Source organism: Amblyomma maculatum, chromosome 6 (assembly GCF_055883805.1).
Source record: "Amblyomma maculatum isolate TAMU_Amacu chromosome 6, ASM5588380v1, whole genome shotgun sequence".
NCBI classification, from domain to species: Eukaryota; Metazoa; Arthropoda; class Arachnida; order Ixodida; family Ixodidae; genus Amblyomma; species Amblyomma maculatum.
This window is the reverse complement of record NC_139349.1, coordinates 18,059,788-18,084,987: the sequence shown is the minus strand read 5'-3', so window position 1 is coordinate 18,084,987 and position 25,200 is coordinate 18,059,788. Positions and strand designations below refer to the sequence as shown.

Here is a 25,200-nt window from a genome sequence, read left to right as displayed (position 1 = left end):
TTGCCTTGCTCCGGTGGCACACTTCCAGCCCGGTGTATGAGATCTCGGGCTAGTTTGTGTGCCGCCTCGTTTCCGGGCACGCCTGCGTGGGCTGGCGTCCAAACAAGGGTGACGTTTCTTTTTATTCGCTTTTGATCGAGGATTCTACCCGCGATCTTCGCTATTACTCCAGCGGTGTAGCTCCTGACTGCGCTTTTGCTGTCACTGACTATATATTTTGTCTCGATCTGAGCAAGAGCCAGTGCTATTGCAGCCTCTTCCGCTGTCTGTATCGATTTTGTTTTTGTAGAAACTGCTGTAACCATTTCTCACTTGCCATTGAGTACGACTGCATTCATTTTTCCTTTGCCGCAGTATGCAGTGTCTACATATGCAATTCTACCTGAATTTTCCGTCTCGAATCTCCGTGTCTGAGTTTCGGCCCTTTTCTCTCGTCTTTGCTTATCATATTCAGGGTGCATGTTCTTTGGTAATGGGGGAATATGGATCCGTTTCCGGACCTCCACTCTCATTTCCTCTGTCGTGTCCCAGTATTCCTACGGTTGTATACATATTTTCCTCAATATGTTCCTTCCACCTTTAGTTTTCTCTAGCCTTCTTTGTTGTGTAGCTATTGTTGCCTCAATTACTTCATCCAAGGTGTTGTGTATTCCCAGCATCATTAGCCTGTCCGTGGAGGTACTTGCCGGGAGGTGTAGTGCTCTTTTAATGCATTTTCTGATCATGCTATCGATCCAGTCTTTTTCGGCCTTTTTCAGGTCCAAGTATGGTGTGGCATAACCGACCCTGCTTATTACGAAAGCTTGTATGAGCCTTAATAGGTTAGTTTCCTTAAGGCCTCCTTTTTTATTAGCTATTCTCCTTATAAGGTTTGTCGTTTGTATGACCTGTCCTTCCAGTTTCTTTATCATTTCTCCGTTGTACCCGTTCGTTTGGAGGACCATTCCTAGCACCCTCATTTGCTCGACTTTCGGAACTGCTCGTCGAAACGAAGAGGCGTCCGTGTGCTATGCGTTGTCAGCGCACGTTAAAGATCTTCAGGTGGTCGCAATTACTACGAAGACCTCCACTACGGCTCCTCTTTCCTCTCTTTCTATTTTCTATCCCACCTTCCTCCTTTTTCTTCTGGCGCGGTTCAGGTGTCCACAGAAACAAGTGTAACGGATACTGGGCCTTTCCCTTCCTGTGAACCAATAATTATTATTATTTTTCGTTTTGTTAGACGTTGGACAGACGTTCTTCTCGTTAGCGCAGGCAATGGATTGTCGCAAAAGTTTGGTTTTAATATCACATATATGTTTTTCTCCGGTTAACTGCAGATTATTTATTTCTAGTGCACAATCGTGAAGTGTTAAAAATGATCAATTGAAACTTCATGCTTGGGTGGAGGGTGGTTGTTTCTGGCCCTACGGGGCTGAGATGGTGGGTCAACGCCGCTTGAGGCGGGGGCTAGCCAGCTACCGAATTTCTATCTGTTGTAGGCCGTCATTGCACCCGCCACCGCTTGGGCGGGGGACAACGGCTTTTGCGGCGCGTGTCTTTCTTTTCCTCTTCTTTTTCTTTCTTCTTTACTTCCTCTCGTCTGTCCGCACGAGGTAGTGGAGGTGGCTTAGCTACAGAGCCAGTTGCAGGCCCGTGCATTTTCTTTTCCTTCTTCCTACAGCCACAACAATAGACCTCGTGCTTTATCGCGTATTTCAGGTTTTCACCTTTTGGTCTATCTCTCGTTTTTGGACATCGTGTGGCATTCCGGAGCCTATACATCGGACTCTTTAAACAAGTATCGCAAAAGTCAGGACGAAATTAAGTACATCATGCAAGCTAGCGAAATAAAGGGGAGGGGGTAATACGGCTTTACATAATCTAAAAAAGAATCAGTTGCAATTTAGGGCTAGTTTATGAACTTTGCTAAAGGTAGAGCAGTAAGGGCACTCCAGAGGGTAAGGGGGAGTTGAAACCTTTAGCAATGCCATACTCACACCATGTGGCGTGCACTTTGACAATACTGCAGATGCGTTCACTGTTCCTGTCTCTCATCCGCGCCTTACAATTTGCTTGCCTTGTGTCCTCGAATTAGTGAGAAAAAAAAAAAAGCCAAAAGACCAACCATAACATCTTCAACTGCGCACATGCCGAAAAAATTGGCAGTGGTTTAGCCTCGGTTAAACCTAGTGGAGAAAGCAACAGCTGCATGCTACGCTTAGGATAGCTTAAGCTCCGTGCTGAGCAGCAGCCGGACTCTCCTTCGCGATAGTTGGTTGATTGTTGCTGTTGTTGCGACTGTAGGAAGAATACTTTCACTCCCGCGGAAGCTAACCTGCCATCGAATTTTATCTTCTGTAGGCCGTCATTGCACACGCCACTGCTTCTGTGGTGGACGACGACTCCTGATGCGGCGCGCGTCTTTCTCTCCTTATTTTTATTTATTCTCTGTCTTTTCTTCTGTCCGCACGAGACAGCGGAAGTGGCTCAGCTATAGAGCCAGTAGCAGGCCCATGCATTTTCTTTTCCTTCTTTCTACAGCCACAACAACAACAACGCCGACGGCGACTACAACAGCGACGAGACGCAAAACCCAGGAACGGGCGCCTAAGAGCTGCGCTTTAAAAAAAAGAAAGAAAACAACATTTTAGAATTTTTCTGCGGTTTAAATCCAATAATTGTGAGTCTGCGGACCTTAGGTCAGCTGCAAAATGGAGTTTTGTTTTTTGCTAATATATCCTTCTCTTGTAACCTATGATTTTCTTTTTCAATATTAATTCGCCTCAGTAGAAACTTCAGCCTTAAATTTGGATTACTTTTTCCACACTTTGATTTAATCCTGTATCATTCATAAAAGCATGAAGGGGTAGGGGCTGCCTTCATTACCCCTTACATGGTGAGGTTTTGTCTTCATTTTACTTCAAGTGGAGAAATGCGCTTGCAGTAGCGACGCAATAAACCGCAGGGATATTAGTCTGCTTAGTACTTTGTTTTTTTTTTCAGTTATATTCCACAAAACAGTTCACCTGACACTATCGCCGAAACATTTGTTGAACAAATGGTGGTGGCAGCACTTGCTTTTATCTTCCGCTTTTATAAGTACAGGAGCCTGGTATATTATCGATCTAAAAGGTCGGTTTGTAAACTGCTAAAAGCGGCTGGGTCCAAAAAATATCCACATAAAGGTAAACACATTTGCCCCAAATAAAAAAAAAATTCCTGGAGAATAAAACACAGCATTTTAGTTTTTATATAGGCTTGTCATGTAAGTGTGAAGAAATTATGGGAATGAATCTCAGCAAGACAGTGTTAAATTGCGCGCTCATGGCAACCACACTTAGTTCGACGCAACTATAGCTGCCTTGAAATACGGCGTTTTCGGCCATCGCGTTAAAATTAGCCCTGGTAAAAATAATTCTTACAAATTGCTGTCAGGCTGTCAGCGTTATAGGCTGACAACAAATTCGCAAAGGATACTTGAAGCCACGCTCCCGATATTTTTCTCAAATTGCTGCACTCCCTATCTAGAACTGCATTGTGTTCCTGGCCCCCCAGTCCTAAACCGCATGGCATCGGCTGTACAGAACTGGCATTGTTCGGGTTGGAGTTTCTGGTGCTATCCGTGTGAAACAAGGAATTAATGTTTATGTAAATTGCTTGGTTTCAATCCGTGCTCGCCATCATAAAAGTTTAAACCTTAAGAGTAACAACGCTATAAGTGCGCAATACGAGACCTTGCGATCGCGGAGGGTAGGAAAGCAGAACGCCATTGTGGGTCCTGTGTCAACTGTGGTCCGGTGGTAACCATTTCGACGGCAGAATGCAGTCCGCAAGCCGTAGTTTAGACACCATTGTTCTAGCATATAAGCAGAGTGTTGTGCATGCACGTTTTTTTGCTTTGGGAAAGTGACTATCTATTAACCTAAATTAAGTCCCTAACGCTTTTCTAAGCTATCCAATAAATCTTCTACGACGTGTTTGATTTATAGGATTTTAATACCCTTTGACCATTTGTTCATTCCAACAGCTGTGCAAGCATGTGTGAGCAAGGCAGGCTGCAATGATCTCCTGAGAGCGAATGATTAAAGAGGTGCCCGATGTGCACCCATCGTCGAAGCAGCATACATCGCTACCGCTCCACGTTTTCAATCTTTATTGTGCCGCATTATGCAAATAGCCCATACCGCTGTGCTAGATCAGCCCTATATACTCACAGGGAGCGTTCCTTACCGTCTCCCCTAGCCTCATCCTTTTCATTTTTTTTTTTCTGAAGCCCTCTTCGACTCAATCACATCGTGTGCGCGCCGTCAGCGCACCTCTTTACCGTACCATTTCAATCGGGTTAGCCATGATTTCTCTCAGGTTCGCGAGATGAATTGGCGGGCTCGAGGAAAAGTCTGCTGGTTAAACAAAAAGCAAGAACACCGCAAATCGGGCCTTGTGCTGGCAGTAATGCATTCTATTAGCACTTGCACTCTGTCTTTCTTGGTAGGCCTCGCACGCGTTCTTCTTGGAAACGGGAGCAGAGACCGACTTTCAAAGCCTGTCGTTCTGAATACTAATTTTGTGCTTGCTTTGTATTTGGAGCTTTTACGTGTGCTTGTTGCTGGAGTCGTTTGTATGAATTCTCTTCTGCGTCGGAGAAAATCCATTTACGAAAGAAAAATATGCGCGCTTGATGAATGCCTAACGACCTGTGCTGGTCTCGCCGCTGATTTACATATTTCAGCTAGAGAATTTTGAAGATGAAGGCAAGAAAGTGAGGGTAGTTGAGGAAGCCGTCCACTGTTCATGTGTACGCTATCTCGGATCGCTACTCTGTTCGCCTTAGTTTTAACTCCGCACGGACTCGTCAAACAAAGTCCATGCGAGACGATTAGCTCAAGAACAAAGTATGGCGGACAGCTGCTGCTTTTCTGTCCACAGGAACCGTCCTTTCTCATCTTCTAACGCAGCCATGAAACTGGTCAAAAAGAAATGCGATGTCTTTGATCTCCGGACACGGCAGGAAGCCTGGTCCGGATTTTGAATCCTGTGCATAAGCCCACAGATTTCAGGCACGCCGATGTCTAAGAAAAGTAAATGATCGTCGCCTCCATCCAGGGTTAAAATTCATTCTCGGACCTGAGTGCATATGCCATAACAAGTTCGCTACTTGTCTCATACTAAAGTATCTATCTACTGGAGTCTTTTGCTTACAAAGCTAATATGCTTTATTTTACAGTAAAAGAAACTTCGATAGCCACTTGCTTCCTTCAGCTACATCTTCCTATGATCAATATCACCGTAGTTTATTTATATCTAGGGGGGAGGGAGGCGGAAGGGAAGAGGGGACACGATGTAAACAAGATTTACGTAGTAACAGCGTATCAATGTAACTATTTGACTGGAACTAAAATGACTTTGTGCGAGCGTATATTTAGGGGTATGGCGAACTTCCCCAAGATCGTTGTAATTGCGGTAGATTGCAAGGATCATATTTACTACTAGAAACCATCTTCCTCAGCCATTACTAAAAACACAACAAGCTTTGTTCGAGATATCGTCTGCAAACCGTAGATCCTTTTTCCAGTACGCTGTAAAGTCGCTAATGGAAGAACGTCCCTTGACCCGAACTCAGAGTGAATTTTGTCCAGTGCCCTGCAGTCCCAGAGTAAAAAGAAAATAATGACATTATCTTCCGTAAATTTGGGGCGCAATTACTCTTCAGGTATGCGGAGGAAAGCGTGTGGTGGTAGGTAAAGCAAACGAGCGCGTCATGTTTGAATGCATCGATTCAAATTTGAAGGAACCTGGAAAGTGAACGAGATAATCATCATCAGCTAGACTACAGCCACTCCAGAACAAAGGCCTCTCCCGTATTCCTCCAATTAACCTGGTCTTGTGCTAGTTGCATGCCCATGAACTCGGTAAACTTCTTAACTACATCAGTCCGCTTGACTTTCTGCCGCCCCCTGCTGCGCTTTTTTTTCGTTAGAATCAAATTTACCTTTAGCGACCATCGGCTAACCGTTCTTCAGAATAAATGTCCTGCCCGTGCCCATTTCTTAATTTTTGTTTCCACTAGAGTGTCATTAGCGCGAGTTATTTCTCTCATCCACTCCGCATGCTTCCTATCTCTTAACCTTACACCAATTACGTCCACCTTTTTTTGTTCCATACCACTCTGCGTTATCCACAATTTAAGCAGAACCCTTTACTTCAGCCTGCTTGTTCAGCCCCACATATTAGTACCGGTAAGATGCAACGGGTATGTACTTTTATCTTAACCGATACAGCAAAGTTGCTAGTCATAATCGGCGGGTACTTACCAAATTCTCTCCATCTTAATCTCATTGTGCTAGTTATTTTTCTTTCTTTGTTCGGATTTGCAGTGACTGTCTGTCGTAAGTACACATATTCACCTACCTCCTCTAGTGCTTCGCCACCTATCTTAAACTGGTGTTTTATTCCTAGGCTGTGAAAAATTACCTTAGTCTTTTAAATAATTTTTAGACCTACCTTCCAGCTATTTATGTCTAGGTCAACAACCATTCTCTGCAATTTGCCCTCTCAGGTAGTTAGCAGTAATCATTATTGAGGTATTAACCATCAACCCTTATCTCTAACTGCTCCCTTTCCAAGTCTTCTAATCATGCTCTAAGAATGCTGTGAGTAGCATTGAGGAAACCGTGTCTTCTTGCCTAACACCTGTCTTTATGGGAATTAAGTGATAAAACTCTCTACCTAGCACAACATCCGGTTTCAGTGGGGTTCTCCCGTCCATTATATTCCTGTGACGACCCAGCATTGCGACATGACATTGAACACAAAGAACGCTTGAGCAGCCTCCCATAACTTCAAGCGCGAGGAGCTCGAAGCGGCAGCGTTAGAAAACGGCATAGGGTGAATTCATTTTAGGTCTGACCAAGATTTTGTTCCAGCATTGAGACCAATGAAAACAAGCCCCCTCGAAACGAAGTCACAGCTAAAAGTGAACACAAAATAATGCAATACGATTTAATGCCAATGAATATTTCAGCATGCATCTGTTTCCTACATCCTTAATGCCGCTAATTCCATTTTCACGAGTTAGGAAGAATTGTATTTATTCAGTGTTTTTTGTGCATGAAGCCTTTTTGTTCTCTTTTTTGTGCGTACGCTAGGTTTGGTCACCCCTGTATAAAAAAGTGAATGTCTGCTGCTATCCATTGCAACTCCTCGTCTCAAGCATAAATGAACGACTTGTCTGCGATGGGCGAAGACAAAATTTTGTCTAGCTTTTGAACAAAGAATTAATCGAAAAGTCTTTGCTATGATTACGCACAGCTGCAGCACGTAATGATCGGCAGAAATCTCCTGCATTCGATTTATTCAGCTTTTATTTGGCCTTGCAAGCAGAGTCTTTAGTTCAGTTCAGTCGTTCAGTCGTGTCCGACTCTTCGTGATCCTATGGACCATATCACACCACGCTTTCCGGTCTCTCACTATCTTCCTAACATCACATAACTTCATCTGCAGCGCCTCGAGGATGCCATCTAACTATCGCGTTCGCTGCCTACCCCATCTCCGGTGACCCTCAACCTTTCCCAACATCAAATATTTCTCGAGCGACTCCTCTCTTCTCATCAAATGGCCAAAGTAGCTGTGTTTTAACTTTAGAATTTGAACCTGCAATGAGCAGTCAGGGTTTATGGTCGACAATATCGACTGATGTGATCTTCTGGCCGTCCAAGGAACTCTCAAGAGTCTCCGCCAGCACCAGCCTCTCCGCCAGCCTTCTTCACAGTCCAACTCTCGCATCCATACATCACAACTGGAAAGACTATAGCACGAGTTATACGGATCTTGGTTGGCAGTGTAATGTCTCTGCTCTTTACCCAATCGCTAACTACGACGTGTGGCATTTGACAGAAGACTTAAACGTCAGAAGCGATGAGCTGGGGCACAGGTATACCTTTACTGTCTAATATTTCTCTTCTCCCTAGCCCCTACACTGAGAGACTGACCAGTCTGCTGATCCGTTCACAAGAAAACATGGGAGTGTTAGCAACGTGTATCAATGGCAGTAAATGCTTAAAAGAAAATGCCTCAACAGTCATTAGTTACAATTCGGTAATTCTTTAGGTTAATTTTCTGGTGCTGAAATTAGTTAAATTTGAGGTAAAGCAACTATGATTGAAATTTTGCGATTAATTTCGGCAAGGTTCACAAGACTGTGTGAGACATGGGGCGACCTTTGCATTCGCACTACACGCCATGTTTTAATCGTTCTTGTGCTGCACATTACGTCGCGTTTCCCGTTAATACTATGCGGTGTTTAAAATTCCCACGCGAGGTCATATGGTGGTGATGTCATCGTCTTGTCGACTAATCAAGATTTTCGCGACATGACACCATACGCAGACAGGACAAACCCGTGTTTTCCACCGAATGAAGACCTTGAAGCCACCACATCTGGCTTATAAAGTTTTTTTTTATGTACAGCAGGCAACCGTACTTCGCACTGGCCCATTAATGTGGGCGGCTCGCCGGCGCCGCGCGTGCAAGATGTATCGTTATTACAGCCGAGCGATGGCTGGCCATGCTCGCAACAATTCGCTCACTCAACAGACACACTTGTGACGCGTATTGAAGATCAGGGCATGGCAACGAAGGAACTTCGTGATGAATTGGCTCAGCTTGGGCCTGCTAGAGCAGGAGTGCAATTAATTGGGCCAACCGAGCTTGCCAAGAAAAGCGTGCGTAGTTTCTTTTTTTTTTTTCGTGTTTCTTGCTTACTAAGCGACACCTGGATTAGGGCTGGAACGCGAATAAGTGCGATGCTTCGCACCTATCGCACAGTTCGGTGTGCTTGCTCGAGCCTCTTTGTAAACGAGGCTTCTGTTGGATGTATCATTAACATGAAAGCAATAATGGGAATCTAAGAAATTAAAAAGAATAACAATACTAGAAGTGCGCACTTCTTTTCTTTTTGTTTCTTATTCGCTCCTGAACTGTTCACAGCGGAATTTGTTATTGTGCGCCGAAGCTGTATGCGACATCTCTAAAACGCTGAGCGACGTTTATTCTCTGCCTAAGAGTTGATGTGATAGCGAATGTATATTTCTTTCACTTTATCACTTTCTATCATTATTAGCATTTACATTTTTGTATGTACACCGAAAAGTTCTCACTTATTGCAACCTTTCGAAAGACATTCGTTTTGATATGATGCTTGCCGAAGATAGGTCATCAAGCCTGTTAGACAAAGATGACTTGTACGGCACAGTTACCGAACTGTTCAGTGACGTGGCATACGCCTACGCGCTTTGAGAGAAAGAGAGGGATAGAGAGAGAGAGAGACAGAGAGAGAGAGGGGGGGAGGGAAGAGAGAAGAGTTATCGTCTGATAAATGATGCTGCGAGAGCTTCAGTGGAGTCCTTAGTCCAGTGCCACATGTGCTGCCGTCTCCGCAACAGTCCGCAGCACTGATACTGGGTGTCAAGAATCGGGTTTGGCACAGCTACTTCCCACTGTTCTATTCTAGGGTTTTTAATGGGTGGGTTGACGCATCCGTTGAAGACCAGGTAAGGATTTCAAGCGAGACATATGCATGAACCCCATCGCACTTTCAAGAAGCGTCATTTTTGACTGGGAGTCCCAAGTACAGAACTCCGGCTTTTAGTGGGTGGCCCCAATTGAGATTGAGTTAATACGGGCAATGAAACTACGAAAACAGCGGCAACTGCAATGCATCACGCTAGCTGCATATATGAAACTGGCAGGCTGATGTAGTTCTTTGCATCAAACTCTAATGAAAGCTTAAAGGAAAGTGACCAGGAAATGGCTTGGGTAAGGCTGAAAAACTACGAACACATGAGCGATGCTCTTTTGGAGCAGGCGGTGAATTGCATGCAAAAAAAAACATGCACAGGGATTGCTGAATATCAGGTGGAGTGATATAACAAAAGTTTGCGAAGATAAGGATTCCTCAGCGCGTACTGGAAAAAAATAATTACACTCCACCAAAAAGGAGCTTTGTTAAGCAGAGTGCGCAACCTGGCTGGTGATACTGCTTTTTAAAGGCACGAAATATCATTTTTAAAGTATAGACTCCTAATTGACGAATATGGTTTCAGAGAAATACCGTGGGTATCATTACCATCGAGAAAAATGTTTTAAGAAATAAAATGCCGCGTTCCCAATCTGAGAAAATATGCATACGTGTCGAACTTCATGTGTTTTGAGTGAGTAATAGTTTCATAGTTAAGGTGAATAGATGTTTGGAATTTTTGAACCCCGTTTTCTTTCAAAAACGTTCTGTCAAGAGGTAGGCGTCAACGCGAAGCCAGGTGTTTTTGGTACTCTATACGATATATACGTTGATAAGCATTATCGGCACTTTTTCGATATGCTGGTCCGCAAGTCATCTGATGCCAAAACCTTGTCATTGAGACGGCATTCCTCAACAGGCGGCTTAGCACTTCTTTATGATGATTGTGCGCCAGACAACCTCGGCCTAGCATCGCTTCTCTGAAAACGCGAGTAACCGTCATCTTCTCATAAACACGGCTTGCTTTTAAGTTGGTTTTCAAGACTCATTTGACCCAAAGTCATGTAGGTTGTTTCGCGTGTTCGAGGTTATTTTCTTCTCTCACGCGAACAATATTTCAACACAAGAGCGTAAGTATTCCCGCGTAGAAAAATATTTTCCGTCGGCTGCGTCGGCGTCGGCGACATTGACTACTCGAATCATTGCTGTCCTGAGCAATCACGAGCATGCTTCCTGCCGGCTGCTAACGCGAGAGCGTTATATCTTAAATGTCGGACATAATAGTCTGGCTGTATTGGCGTCAACTGTCCAAAGTGTTGCTGCCTCGACAAATCACAAGCATGCCTCTGGCAGGTCACATGGGGCCGGGCACTGATTGATTGGTGGATTCTGTAACGTCACGAGACTAAATTACATGCTTGAGATGGGCGGAGTTGTCAAATGGCGCAGATTTTTTCACATAGGAGTGCGAGATGTGAATCGAACAAACCGGGACCCTTGAAAATTACGTTTGAAGTTTTGCGGCATGGAAAAGCCACAAGCATGCTTCCGGTACGTGGTAGTGGTAGGTGGCATGGCTTGCAAATGATATTATAAATATTTTATAAAACGAACGTTACTGTCTCTCTCATTTCTTTACATAATTGTTAACGTAATTAAAATCATGTTGTAGAAAGCTCACGCCTCTATGCTGCACGCTTCTGACTCACCGCCTGTTGCTGTTTTGAAGCGAAAAGCTTCACTAGGCTAGTCAACTCCGAATCCCACGTGTCATGAAAAGCCACAGCTGCGCACGCGCAAACCACGTGAAGTCACAGGAGGAGGAGGAGGAGGAGGAGGAGGAGGAGGAGGAGGAGGAGGAGGAGGAGGAGGAGGAGGAGAAGAAGAAGAAGAAGAAGACGAAGAAGAAGAAGAAGAAGAAGAAGAAGAAGAAGAAGAAGAAGAAGAAGAAGAAGAAGAAGAAGAAGAAGAAGAAGAAGAAGAAGAAGAAGAAGAAGAAGAAGAAGAAGAAGAAGAAGAAGAAGAAGAAGGATGCACTGCGCTAGATTTTTCGTGACACCGCATACCGGGAAAGAGAAGAATGACAGGAGTCGAGGCGTCGGGTGCTGCTGCTCAGGCCGAGGCCAGGGCTGCACGGCGGATTGAAAACAAGAGGAGGCGGCGGGCCGAAGAAAGTGAAGAACAGCGTGCCAAGCGGTTGGAAAAGAGCCGTATGAGTGACGCAGCAAGACGGGCGTGTTTTACTGCTGAGAAGAACACTGGATGTGACGATGAGGTAAACCGTTTACGAAAAGTGGACCTTGACATTCAGGTGAGTGAGCTTGGCTATGCTACTCGTGAGTTTCAGCCTCACTTCCCACACAATCTATTATAAAGTGTTTGTAGTGGGTCAACTACGCCAAGGAACCACAAGCGAAGCCATGGCTTCGCCGAACCTTTTCACTTCTGGTATCCAGGCTTAACCAAGCTAAGCCACCACCAATTTGTTTTTTTTTTCTTTTTTTTTTTTATTGCGAAAACAATACTACGACAGCCAAAGTGAGACCTCAGGTGGCCGCAGTTACGCCGTGAAGTGGCCGCTACGCCGTGAAGAGGGGCAGTTACGGTCTCCTATTAGAAAAATTTGTCAGCCATGACATTTGAATTTACGTTACCCCTATGCGATGGGCAGGAGCTGCAAACTCACGTCGCTCCTTTCATTTGGGAGGGTGATATCAGAATCAGCCTGCCAGAACCGTGCATTCTCTTTACCCCTACGGCACGCAGGCACGTCCATACGGCTTGGTTGATACGTGACTTTATATGCGGGCTGGTAACTTGCGCTCTCGCGTCATGCCCTTAAAGGATGAGCTTAAGTGTCCCCAATAACGTAGCACCTTACACTGATAGGGCGTGATGGGGGAATAATACACAAGGCAAAAAAAGCTTTCGCCGTTGTTTTCGCTATTCAACTGGGGTTAACTATTGCTAAACCACAACAATAATTTTTCTTGTCTATTCGAAGATAAGAGTAATTTGGTCCTAAAGGGTTACGAGACATTAAAAAAAATTGTGAAGGACACTTAAGCTCCGGCTATGAACTAGCATCTAAATTCCCGCTCTAACCAAGCTGTACGAACTTGACTTAGGGGTACCTTTAAAGCGATGGTCGTGACAGGCTTATTTTGATGTCACCCTCCCGTGAGAAACCCGAGTTGGTAGCTTCTGCCAAATGTAAAGTCAGGCAACCGTACGCTATTTTACTGCTCGGCCATGCCAGCTGCCAGCTACCGCCTGCCAGTGCCACGTTCGTGATTTTTCGCTCAAAATGCCACCTGGCGGGCGGCCGCCGTCTTCGGAGTTTCGGTGAACGGGGCCTTTAACGTTGTCGCGTAAAACACTAGGTTATAATCTGCAATGGAGATGGTGAGTCGCTTTTCACCTGTCCAGACGGCTGTCGGCGGCCTTTTGTGGCCTGTCTTTACTGACTCAATAATTTTTTAAGCAGCTTGGTAACTTCACGCGAAAGCTGCTGAAGGCGAGAACATCCTATAGCTTGCAGACTCCGGCCTAATCGGAGCTTCGTACTTAATTTTTTTTTCTTCACAGTTGCCGTTCAGAGCAGACTATTCCGCACCCTTGACAACTGTACTGGAAATGCAGATGACAGTGACAGCGGCCACCGTTCGCTACCGATCCAGCATGATGAAATAAAAGAGACAACGTTCAGGAGAAGGGCTTGATAGACTGAGCATGATCGATTGGGTTTGCGCGGAACGTGTTCCAAGCACTTTCCGCAGCCCTCCACTCTCTTTCGTCACTGCCGACTCGTGTCTCTCAGGGAGCCCCACTGTGGACTGGCGCAACAGGGTGAGAACGCACAGAGGGTTGCCCTTTTCCTTAATTCCTTTATTCTTCCCTTTCGTTTCAGCCTGCTCTTCAGCGGACGTAAAACCTTTCTCGCCAGATACAAAACGTCATGCAGAGAACTGGACTCTGAAAACAAAAATGAAAGAACTCAAGCTTCTGCGCGAGGTTACCCGTGAATGCGGCCAAACAAACGAACAGATCTGAGACCGAAGGCCTGGAGAAGCTATAGCGGCTACGCGGGTGCTGGTCCCAAAGCGGCTTGGCGGCAGCGGGATGGGCCGCTTGGTCCTCTCCCGGGGTTTCGAGGGGTGGGCAAGAGCTTGAACCAATCAACGAAGTCTCTCCCCAACACGAAGCCCCCGCGAGACGTTCAAGAGGGAGCAGACGGCCGAACGGCGGCTCAGTTCGAAGGGTGGCGCAGTGGATTCTCGTAGGCTCCGGTAATAAAATGGACCGAGTTGTTTTCTGACCCGTAAAGATGAGAGGAGGCCCCGTCTTCTTCCGCCTGCGCCTTTTCTTCCCGCTTCTTATGTTTCCTTATATTCGCATTCGATCTTTCTTTTTTCCTGTGTTCCTCTTCTTCGCGTCACGAAACGTGCACCCGTTTCCAGAAGGTCGGGCTCGGGTGGCAAGCTTCCGCCGTTTTCGCTCCTCTCACGGCTACGAATGTTTGCTTGAGGGATCACAAGTTATGACGGACGTACTGCGCATTCCTACTGGCCCTCCCTTTGATCGTTGTTGTGCGCCCAGGTCGTCTCTAACGACACAAGCTTCCGCTGCATCTGCGCACGCGCCGAAGCTGCGGTGCAGCCATTTACGTGCCGCAGACACCAAGGCTGAACGAAGCGAGCCTTAATGGTGTTAGTTGGCTTCAAGTGCTCCGCGAAGCTGGAATACGGCCAAGAGCCATAAAAACGCTATCCGGTTATGGGTCACGAAGCGAGAGATCACGTGAATGGATGTTGACCTTCCCTCGAAGCTGACTGGCAGCCTTTATTTACGCTCGACATAGTTTAAGAGCTCTACCTATGGTAGCCTAATGTTCTGTTTGTTTAATTGCATTATCTCGAAACGGAATTTCCCGGGGCATATTAAAGCATTTGATCTGATCAAGTTGCATCGCAGACTAGTAACATTCACAAAATATACGCAATATTGCTCAGGAGGCTGCGCCATCCTGGCTCAGAAAAAAAAAAAAAGTTTTTTTTTCGTTTTTTCATTTTGTATTGAATTATGCCATGAAATAAACATGTTTTGGTGTCCTGGTTTAGATTATAACTACTTCGTGACCGAAATATGGTCTCGTAGATTTAGAAGTTTGGGCCTCGACGTAATAATAAAAATCGTACGTTAATCCTTGCATACTTTCCTTTACGATATCAGCGCTTGATGGCTAGAGAATCGTGCGAGCTATGCGAGAGATTTCTTTCTTTTAAGCAGGAAAGTTGAAAGTATGATCGTATCTTTGTTGTTTATTTAGGTGTGAGAACGAGAATAAGTAAATTCAAAACGCAGGAATTGCAGAGCATGCAGAATTTGGTAGCGATGTGCAAGCAGAAAAAAAAAAAACAACAAAACAATCCGCACCACTAATGGAAAACAAGATTTATTGGAAGGACAAGCAGCAAAACGGAAGGTTTCAGAATGTCGATAAGTTCTTGCTCATTGAGGTCGTAGCAGGCTCTATGGAAAACAAGCAAGACATTCCGGCCACTATAAATATAAAGAAAGGCGAACATCATCGGAAAATGTGAAGCTTCACTGGATGATCACTGATGGAATATATTTGTTAAACAAAAGTGTGCGAAGTGTTTCCCAAAACGAAGCAGCAATGGTGCAAGGTATAAAGGTGCATAGATGAACCCAGTCATAGTATTTGACCGAAATGAGAACGTGAATGTAAGAAACTGTCACAAGAGGTTTACATCACTGCGTTAAAGGTACCGTTCTTGATGAAAGCGTTGACGTTTTCGGTGTAATTGTCGGCGTCTGCTGGCGTTTCACAGTTTGAGCGAAACATCAGGCGCATGCCTAAGGCAGACGATTCTTCACAGGTGGCATGACCGGGCACTGACTGATTGCATACGATCATATAAGAGTACGTAACATGGCCGAGTTGGCAGTCGCTGCTATTAGGGCACCTGTTTTGAGAGGGTCGGGTAAGACGGCAATTCAAGCCCGTCGGAACTCCTAGATCCCGAGCAAGACAGGGCACCCTTGGACCACGCAAGCACGTTCATATTTGCTCGCTTAATCGGTGCATTATGTCCATGTTGGGTGTTCTTGCCTGAAAATGTGGGAACTTAGCCAGTATGCTTATGAGGTTGTATAAGGGAGGTTTAAATCTAGAGATAAGGAATTAAGCGATGAGCAAAGTGCGTTTACGCAAATAAGGATGCCCAAATTGAGCTTAGACGGCTACCATTAACATCATCCCTTCACACCATTAAAAACCAAGCTTAATCACCCCTTCCTTTCCAGTTTTTATGCTTTCCAATGGCTGTACCTTCAGCCGAAGTGATGGTGCAGGCAAACAATGCGGAAATTTTATTTTGCATGAAAGTGTTTCAACACCAAGGGGAATGGTTAGGCGATAATGTGTTGATTTTATGACATTTGCAACCGCGTTTAACTGATGTTCTAATTTTAATCCACTTTCTAGTTTTCTAACTACTAAATAATCTTGATAACTCAATAGATCAATTTCGGGAGTATGCAAAGATATTTTGGGCATAAAGAATTCAATTAACTTCGAAATATTACAAATTGTGTAGCAGGTGGAGTCAACAGAAGCTATTAAATGTTTTTTTCTCTTATTGAAAATATAAATTTTGACGCGTATGGAGTCATAATTTTACATTGTAAATTTCTAGTTTCATGCTTATCAAAGAGAAGAAAAAAAAAAAGGCTGAAGGAGAACTTTAGTTCGAAAAACGAGCCAACGTTTATACAAGGGGAGTTGTCTTCTTCTCGGAGAAGGCAAATAAGAGACAAGTCTTTTTTCTAGGTAGAAGAAATTGCTTTTAAACTGGCAGGGTTAAAGTTTTCTACAAAACGGTTAAATGCTATGAATGAACCATGCTGTAAACAAGGATCAAGCTTCATGGAAGTCGACGTCGCCAATCAAACTCCTTGTGATGAATGGTTTCCTCAATCAACGCGCTGTAAGAATGAGCAAAATGCATTATTTTGCTCACGTTGCCGTATCCTATAATGGAAAAAGGGATTATTTTCAATGCCAAAGCCCTAAACTGGGGTTGAGAGCCTATAAACTTGTCTTAAATGCCCGCTTTGTGTAGGTGTCCACCGAGTATGGTCACACGACAGCTCTGGCCTGGCCAGGAACAGTTTTGCAGGGATATAATAGCACGTAATTTCAAAGCCGACTTTAGCTCTAGCGGCTGCATACCAGTCCCGACGCTTCACCTTTTCCCCGTGTCCACTGCAGGCGTTACGGGCTGTATTATCCAGTGCGCATCTTTTAGAAGCCAGTTTAGCTTTGAATTAATCCCAGTTCTGTGGCCTGCTGCCGGAATTGCGGCAGTTGTCCGCGCAAGATCGCCAAATCCCCAACGAGATCGATGACGTCATGTGAATGAACTGACTCAACCCGCCGTCTAGGAAATCGTCCTGACGAAGTAGACGTCTCTGGTCAACTTGCTTCAGCCAAAGCAGAAGAAACGAGAGAGTGAGCGACTTTGCTTCCCCATTATTAAGCCATTGGCGAGTCACGGGGTTAGTTGCGTAGCCACAGCTGGCGAGGCAACGCCCGCACGGCGGTGTGGCGACGCGCTGCTGCAGCTGCGGCGAGTCACGCGATGTCACGTCATGATACGTTCCCACTGCTCCTCTGCTTGAAGGTCAAATTGCGGCACCGACTACCTTAGCTACTGCTAGCCTTCCCTAGATTTCGCTTTAAAAGTGCATTTTGAGTCGTCCGTGAATCCATCTAGCATCTTCTCTGCATATGATCATCTGATGATACAGGCGCCAGCCAAGCATTAGCATTCTCACTGGCACCGCTCACATCTGCTGTTTCAAGGGTACCCACTGTTGCAAAAAGGAGTCATCTTGGCAACGCTTTACGAAACATTCAGGTATTGTCGGCAGCCAGTTTATAAGATGGATTCCAGAATAGAAGAATACCGGCTGGTTGCTGCATGTTAACGATGAGGGTGAAACAGCGACATAAAGCGTTCAGAGCGCACGTCTCTCTCTCTCTCTCTCTCTCTCTCTCTCGTCCCATCTTCCTAGTGCTCTTTCATTCTTACCATTCTTAACGTGACTGCTCTCGGGAAAGAACTGTTATTGTGGTGTTACATCGTGGTCTAGCGGTTTGGGCTTGTTACCAGCATACCAATGACACACGTTCCCTCCATTATTCCGAAAATTTACACGATTGTCGTGACTACACCGAAATGCATTCTTTTCTGCACATGGGCATCTTGTAAATGGTTGCTGTCGATAGTGCGTTTGATTGTCTCTTAAAATCTTGCAGTGCTCTCCTACGACATCTGACCTTCCTTTGTACGCGCCTTCATTCCTCAAGCGCTCACTCATAAAGCATCCTCGCACTTTATTTCGCCGCGGTTCATGCGATGCATTGCAGTCACATGGAATAGGGATAGAATCGATTTTGAGCGTCAAGGTATTATGAAATCTTGTAAAGCTGCATTTTAGAGCGTAGCTCTTTGGCGTCCGTTCCTGGGTTTCGTGTCGGCGTCGGCCTCGTAACCAGCTCCGCCCCCCTTTCATCCCCCCAGCGCTAGCAGCGACCGACTGATACCGCTGGATGCCGCTGACGCCGCTAGAGAGTCAAGATAACGTGACTGCATAGAACACCGTCGCCGCCATGCAGAAAGAGGAGGGGAGGGTCCCCCCCCCCCCCCTGTTCCTGTGTGGCGGATAGGGTGCTCTTCAGTTGCCGACGCGCCGGTTATTTCACGTAGGCCCCGGCACGTCGAAGAATACGTGACCACCTTCCCACGGCTAGACCTGGTTCTTGGCGCTGCGGCAGCGAGGGTATCATATTGTTTGCGTCGGCATCGGCGGCGTTGTCCCTGAAACCAACTCCGCAGCTGGGGTTGACTAACTATCGGCGTCAGCAGCATCAGTCAGTCGCTGCTATCTCTTCCCTCCTCCCTTTATCGCGTTGTGCGCTTGCTGCGCGCGCTTCTGCCCCCATCGTTTGCCGCTGGGTGTACACGCCGCCCCCCTCCCCCCTCTTCCTGCGAGTCTCCGGTTGTCGAAGCGCCAGCTCGAACTTAATTCCTTTCTTCGCTCCTCCTCCTCCAATGCAACCCCTGTGCGGTGGCAATCAGAGAGCCAGATCGGTGGCGGCGGATCTGTATATGTGCACCGCCCGAGCCGAAATCGCCGCTGCCGTTCGCCACTGCGAAATTATCTGCCAGTTCTTTCTGAGCCATGAGCGAGACGACCGGTGGAAGTCCTCCGTCTCCTGCTGCTGTTTGTTAAAGGAATACGTGTGAAAAATAAAAAAAAAATTCTGTGATAGCGCATACATGTGTTGCTCGATTTCTTTGCCTCAATCTATCGAAACGCTGAAACAGCTTATTTGCTGCGCTCAAATTTCGCATTAGGAAGTAACGTAATCGTCGGTAATTTTTTCTTCGGTCATTTAAAAAACAAGCCTACAAGACACTACGGTGAAAGCAAACAATGTCATGTAAGAATATTTCTGGTGATATTCTCACTTACAACTTATATTTTAGCTCGTCTTAGTTAACTCTAATGTGGCTAATGACTGTAAAACTACATAGAAACCCCGAAGTGTTTAGGCAGCTTGTACCGATATATAGCAGAGTTTACTATATTAAGCGACAAAATGAGCTCTTAAAGCATGTGCACAAGCAGACGACATGCAGCCAAACAGCTCTCGCTGCAGCCGCCGCGCTTGCAGGCGAGAACGAACACGGAGACGCTCAAGAATTCAAGACTGCTTGCGTGTATGGACGCTGAGGTATTATAGTCGTGCGGGAGAAATTTTCGCGAGTGAAGTTTTCGGCACGCATCAAAGTTATCTTTGCTCGTTCTGTATTCGGTGTGTGTGCGTTTGCGTACTGCACGTAGACCGCAATGCTTCACGTGACATCAGTGAACCTTATACGCAGAACCCTGGATTTCAATGCATATAATTGGAGCTACATATGTCGTTATTTCAATCCCTCTCACGTGCTGGCTTCCAACGAGATCAGCAGATGTATGCTATATGCAATGAGAAATTCTATGACGAAACCCAGAATGTTGTGCTATGAAAGGTTTCGTCCTATGATAAGAAAGTTTGAAAAATGGGCGCCGCATGGTGATCAGCTAGCGGCAAATATACATAGACGAATGACATGCTGAAATTGCTTGAAGTGGCGGTGGTTTCGGTCGCGGATCGCTCTAGGTGCTTATGATCGCATCTTCATCATCATGCAACGATCATCATACATCATCACCATCATTATGCAACGATGCATGCAGGAGTTTGCATCGCATCGTTGCTCAGTGACCTATATCTAGCTACGCACGATAGAAAACTCAGACTGTCTTCAGGGTTTGAACGTCGCAAATGTTTTCTGTTTGGTTGATTATTTGGTTTTCCTTGATCGTGACCGTGCAGTTGTTTACGCAAAAGTGAATTCGATCTGTTCTTTTTTTTTCTCGACATTCTTCAGCTACTTCTTAATTGTATTTGTCATAAAGTACCTGTCAATACGTGCATCAAGTTATTTGGTTTTAAACTTAACTTCACTGCCCAACATTGGTGCTGAAGAGAGGAAATCCGCATTGTCCCAGCTACTCCAAAACTGCGAAATGAAACATTTCTGTATTCTGCTTTAAAAATTACCTTAATAAGCCTTGTTTACATATGAATGGTCACAGTCTCTTTTGCCAGGTTGGCAGGCTCACTACCTATGGTTATCCTCCAAATATTCGCGGTGGTGTAGCTCAGAGAATGTTAAAAATGTTGAAATGTGGCACTTTGTCTCCTAGTAGTAGACCTAATGTGGCAGTCGACCATTCCGTGTGTGTATGCCGTGTCTCCTAACTTGAAAAGGATTTATAAGAAGTGGAAGTCGTCGTTTATTTTTCGGCTCCACTGCTGTTGGGTAGTATGTGCCCACGTGTAAATTCTCCAGAAAAGCATGTTAAAACTGATCCCGTCTGAGCGAAGGAGCACGAAAGCAAGTTCGGACCCTGCAAAGGAAGTATTGTCTACTCTCTCTCTCTCTCTCTGTCTCTCTCTATCTCCCTTTATCTTGTGTCCACTACTATGTTGAACAAACAGGTCGTTGTCTTAACGAAAGACTCAGAGAACGCAACAATAGTGTTAAATATTATGCTTGCAACATTAATATTCATTTAGTGGTTGTTCTTGCCATCGGCTGGTCGAAGAATGTCAAGTTGTAGTGTATCATATTTACAAACGAGCAGAAATGACGACAAAAGTCGACCGTCTTAGGAAAGCTGGTTACCCGTCTGAAGCTCTGACTTCAGTATCTCTGAAGCAGGAAAACTGCCTAAAATTGTAGAACACTAGTCATTCCGATAGGAAAGTCGAAAAAAGGAAGGCTGTTGTCATCCCATATCTTCATCAGGTGTCCCGCAACCTCAGAAAAATTGGAAACTGGGCGATTGTTGACGTTGTCTTTTCAACGTCTAAAAAACTTGCTAGCACTACAAGAAGGTCATTGGAGACTGCGACGGTGTTCAAGTAGGCAAAGGGATTATTTTGTTGCATGTCATAAAGGCGTAATCTATTCCCTGCCAGTGTCTTGCGGAAGAAGTACATCGGTCAAACTCGCCGCTGGCTTAATCAGAGACTGAAAGAACATTGTGGTAACGTCGTGCGTATGACCACTACTGGCCATGTAGCCAAACATTGTAGGGACTGCGAACGAGACGGTAATGCAGTGGGGCATTTTTAAACTATGTACTCTGATTGCGCAGTCATCGGTGAGAAACCGTGACGCTCTAGCTAGGGAGATAAGAGAGGCTCCCCAAAAGAAATCAAGTACCTCGAGTGTGAAATATGACACGTATGGCTGGCGATCGATTTTTTCAGTGTATGTTTTTTGTGTACATTCCTTCCTAGTTACCAGTGGATATAAACGCCTACTGACTTCCTAATAAAATTTAGTTCACAGTCAGCGCTGTTGCGTCCTCAACACTACTCGTTTGTGCCGTCAAGTGCGCTGTTATTATGGATGTCCGAAGCGAACTCGCCCAAGATATTGTTTTCAAGACTACATTGCACTTTGAAAGATGGTAGCTAGATGAGTAAATGTGCCCACCGGTGGAGTCCACGCGGGATTTTTTTTATTCATGACGCGATGATGGCGCCACGGACGAAAGCCCGACTCGCGACGGTTGCTGCCTACGTACACCACTGAAAGCTACGCGCTGCATTATTTGCAAGCGCCACATGACTTTACTACGAACAAACTGTATTACTGGAATTAGAAAGGGACGTGGAAATGTTACAGTAATAGGAGAACCGAGTTTAAAACAGTTTGTTACGGTCAGATCGCTTTTTGCACTCCATATTTTTCAGATTAGCAAGTATACAAGTCCCTGAGTTACTTCCTCGTTCTTAATATTTTTCGTAATACGTTTTCTTTAAAAGACCATGCTAAAATAAAATAAAAACACTGCACAACTTTTATTGAGAAGATATAAATGTAATTTAAAGTGCAAGCTTGTTTTGTAAAGCGAAATCTAGTTTAACTGCAGAAGGTACAGTAAATGACACGCGCATGCAAGTAATATTTTTGAGTGAAGAAAGTGACACACATACAAGAAAATGTGCCTGGCGTCGCTCAAAGCACGCGTTTCATCGTCAGATGTTTTTCACGCGTACTTATTGGCGAGGTTCCAATTTTATTATGTCGGTTTGAATCAACCCTTACACTAACACGGGGTCTAGGATTTGTGATGCTCAGTGATCCAGGAGTACTACATTTACCGGCATGATACTGCAAATCGGAAAAGCACAAGCAGCGAAATCTTGAATTGAGTCATGTGTGTAGTAACTGTGGGGCACCCACTAGTCAACGCCGTCAACTGGACTTGGACTTTAAAATCTACTTTGACTTTAAAATCAGCGCACCAACGGTATGTTTATTTAGGTACATATCAAGAGTAGGAGTTACCATTATGTGCACTTTACCAGGACACCAACAGCTGGGCGTTTCTCATAATTTGATCGCTAGCAGATAATACAGCGTAACTAAATAACGATATGTGACAGCTGTGATTATAAGAAAGCCAGAGAGCCATGGAAAGTTTTGCCCGAACACAAAAATTATCGTAGAGGTATTTTTTATAATCACTATTAAATACGCAGCACCCCCCCCCTCCCCCCCCCCTCCCCGCCGATAAAAAATGTGCAGAGAATTTTGGCTAAAGTTCTAATATGGTGGCAAAACGGTGTTGCACAGGTTTTGTTCTTCTGTCGACCAGCTTTGTGTAGTTAGTTGGAAAGCGACATTTATAACCAATTACACCTTTCGTTTGATTGATTGAATGCTCGACTGCAGCGCCATACTGCTGGACCTGGCGCGGTCCCGGCAACGCGTTGCTATGCTGCTGTTATGCAGTTTCTATACATAGAAATTCGTTGATATGGATCTGTTGATATGGAGCTCTTGCTGTGCAGCTGTGGACGAATCACAGCTTTTTCACCATTTTACCACTTTATTCGTCCCCTCGAACTCGGCGTAGTAGGCTCGGTATAAGTTTTCTCGCGCTAAATTCTTTCTGCATTCGCCTCATTTCCGATGGCCACATAAAATAAATTGGATCATTGCAGAATGTCTGTATTTCCCGCTTCGGTTTTCCTTGTTCGGAAATTTGAGCCTTGCGGTGGAACTGACGCAAACAAAGAGCCTTAATCCAGATTTTCTGGGCTTAGGTATTCTGTGTACTGAATACTCCTCCAATGAAGGCGATGTTGTACTAAAATATGCCGACTTTGTTTTTCTCTGAAGATGAAACAATGAAGAGTGAGATGTTGGGAAACTTGGTGCTGCACAATGAACGAAAAACGGCGAGGAACATCACCAAAATATATGAATAACGTCATTTCGTTTAAAATGGACAACCAATTCCCGTACTGATTCACGGGGGATGCCAGTTCACTTAATCGGGCATTTATCTCTCACCTACACCTACTATATAATAGACCACGAAGTCAGGCGGCAAATGCAGAGTGGCTGCACAAGCTAGTAGGTCTATTATTACCAGATTGAGAAACGTTCAAACAGCGTCAAAAAGTAACGAAAACACAAGCGCTGTCATTAAAGCGTAAGCTCTACTTGTCTCATGCCAAACCTCAAGGTCACCTTGATCCGAAGATATGACATTGAGCTCCCGCTCTATGCAGCAAATATCAATGTGTCCATGCTCGAGAGCACTATATGATCTCGCAGCAGCCGATCACGCCTCACGTAAAACTGCAACACACGCTGGCTGTGTGCAGCAAATATCATCTTCATCAAGTTTCAACTGCAACACTGTCTTGCGCTCCACAAAGTTTCGTCTGCATCGCGCCTTCAAGCACGGAAGCGAGCCAAGATGGACTCGGCAGTAGCGACTGCACCAGCGGCCGTTAGCATACGCTCGTGAAACTTGGTTCAAAGATAGTTGAAAGTCTACATTTTTTTTTTTTTTGGCTTAGGGAAGCACACTGAAAACAGCCCGTAACACAAGAGGTAACTGATGCAGAGTGGCTATTCGGGATAATTTGCTGATGATTACGAGGACGGCAATAAAAAGAGAGACAATAAACTTTAATTTGTTCCCGGAATTGCGTGGGTTGTTTTCTTAGTTCAGGATTCCAATGGTTTGGGCTGCCTCCCGGAGAAAGAAGACAACACACGCGCTGGCTTGTGCTTGTCAATGCTTGTGTTGTCCTTTCTTGTCCTCTTTCTTTGCGCTGCTCTCGTCCTAGTTAGGCGACAGGGTGTGCGCCCTTTGTCATTATTCACAGGCTGCGGGCGCTGGCAGCTGACGCCATAAGTGCGACGCTTGTTTTGACGCGTAGTGCGATGGGCGCTACGCTTAAGGACGTTCTGGTCCCCGTCTGCAGGACAGGCATAGGAGATTGTCGTGCCCCGGCAACGAATAGGCGCCTTTCCCACCGTACAGTCAGCGTAATTTTCTTTCCAAAGTCAGGCGACGTCAACCTAAGGTTTTACCATCAAAGATCTCGCATGTTTGATGGATAGAATGTTATGAAAGAAGTGTTCAAGGCAACAGATACTACCACAGGAACTTACGTGGGCTCCATGTGCTCGGCGTGAGCGCGTCGATCCTGTAGTGAAAGTGTGAAGACATTAAGATTTCCAATAGCACCTTTTTATAAGTAACTTTCACCTGCGGATAGGTTCGCTGGCAGACTCAAACTACATCAAGATATCAGACTGCGACACCAAGAACGTAACTTCAGCTTGGTGCAAATGCTGATATTGCGTTTTTTTTTAAGCATTGGAGAAAGTTTTCCCACGGACGCTTCTTTTTAAGTGGCCAAACCTTCCAGCAAACCCACGATGACTTGGGTAACTTTCTGCTTTAGAAACCACAGCAAAATACATCAGCTCCTATGTAGCTCGAAAATATTTAGGCCGTTCTTTAAAGCATTACATCTTCTTTTAGGCAAAGTACCAAACAGGCCAACAAAATGGACGCTTTCGGCGTGTGTTACAAGTCAGACATTTAAAAAAAAAAGGTATTTGTAATTCCTGTTTCGAATTACACAGTACTAGTGAAAAGCTGGCAAGGTCTCTGTTGACCGTCCGACTCCGCTCTGCGTCGACTGCGTAAAGACGCAGCCGGATAGAGCGTTGGCA

General features: G+C 45.2%; 1 pseudogene; it reads left to right on the top strand.

Moving 5' to 3' along the window:
• Positions 1–11,576: 11,576 nt before the first annotated feature.
• The window catches only part of LOC146185178 (uncharacterized), a 30,400-nt pseudogene continuing 16,776 nt past the window's right edge, over positions 11,577–25,200 (top strand).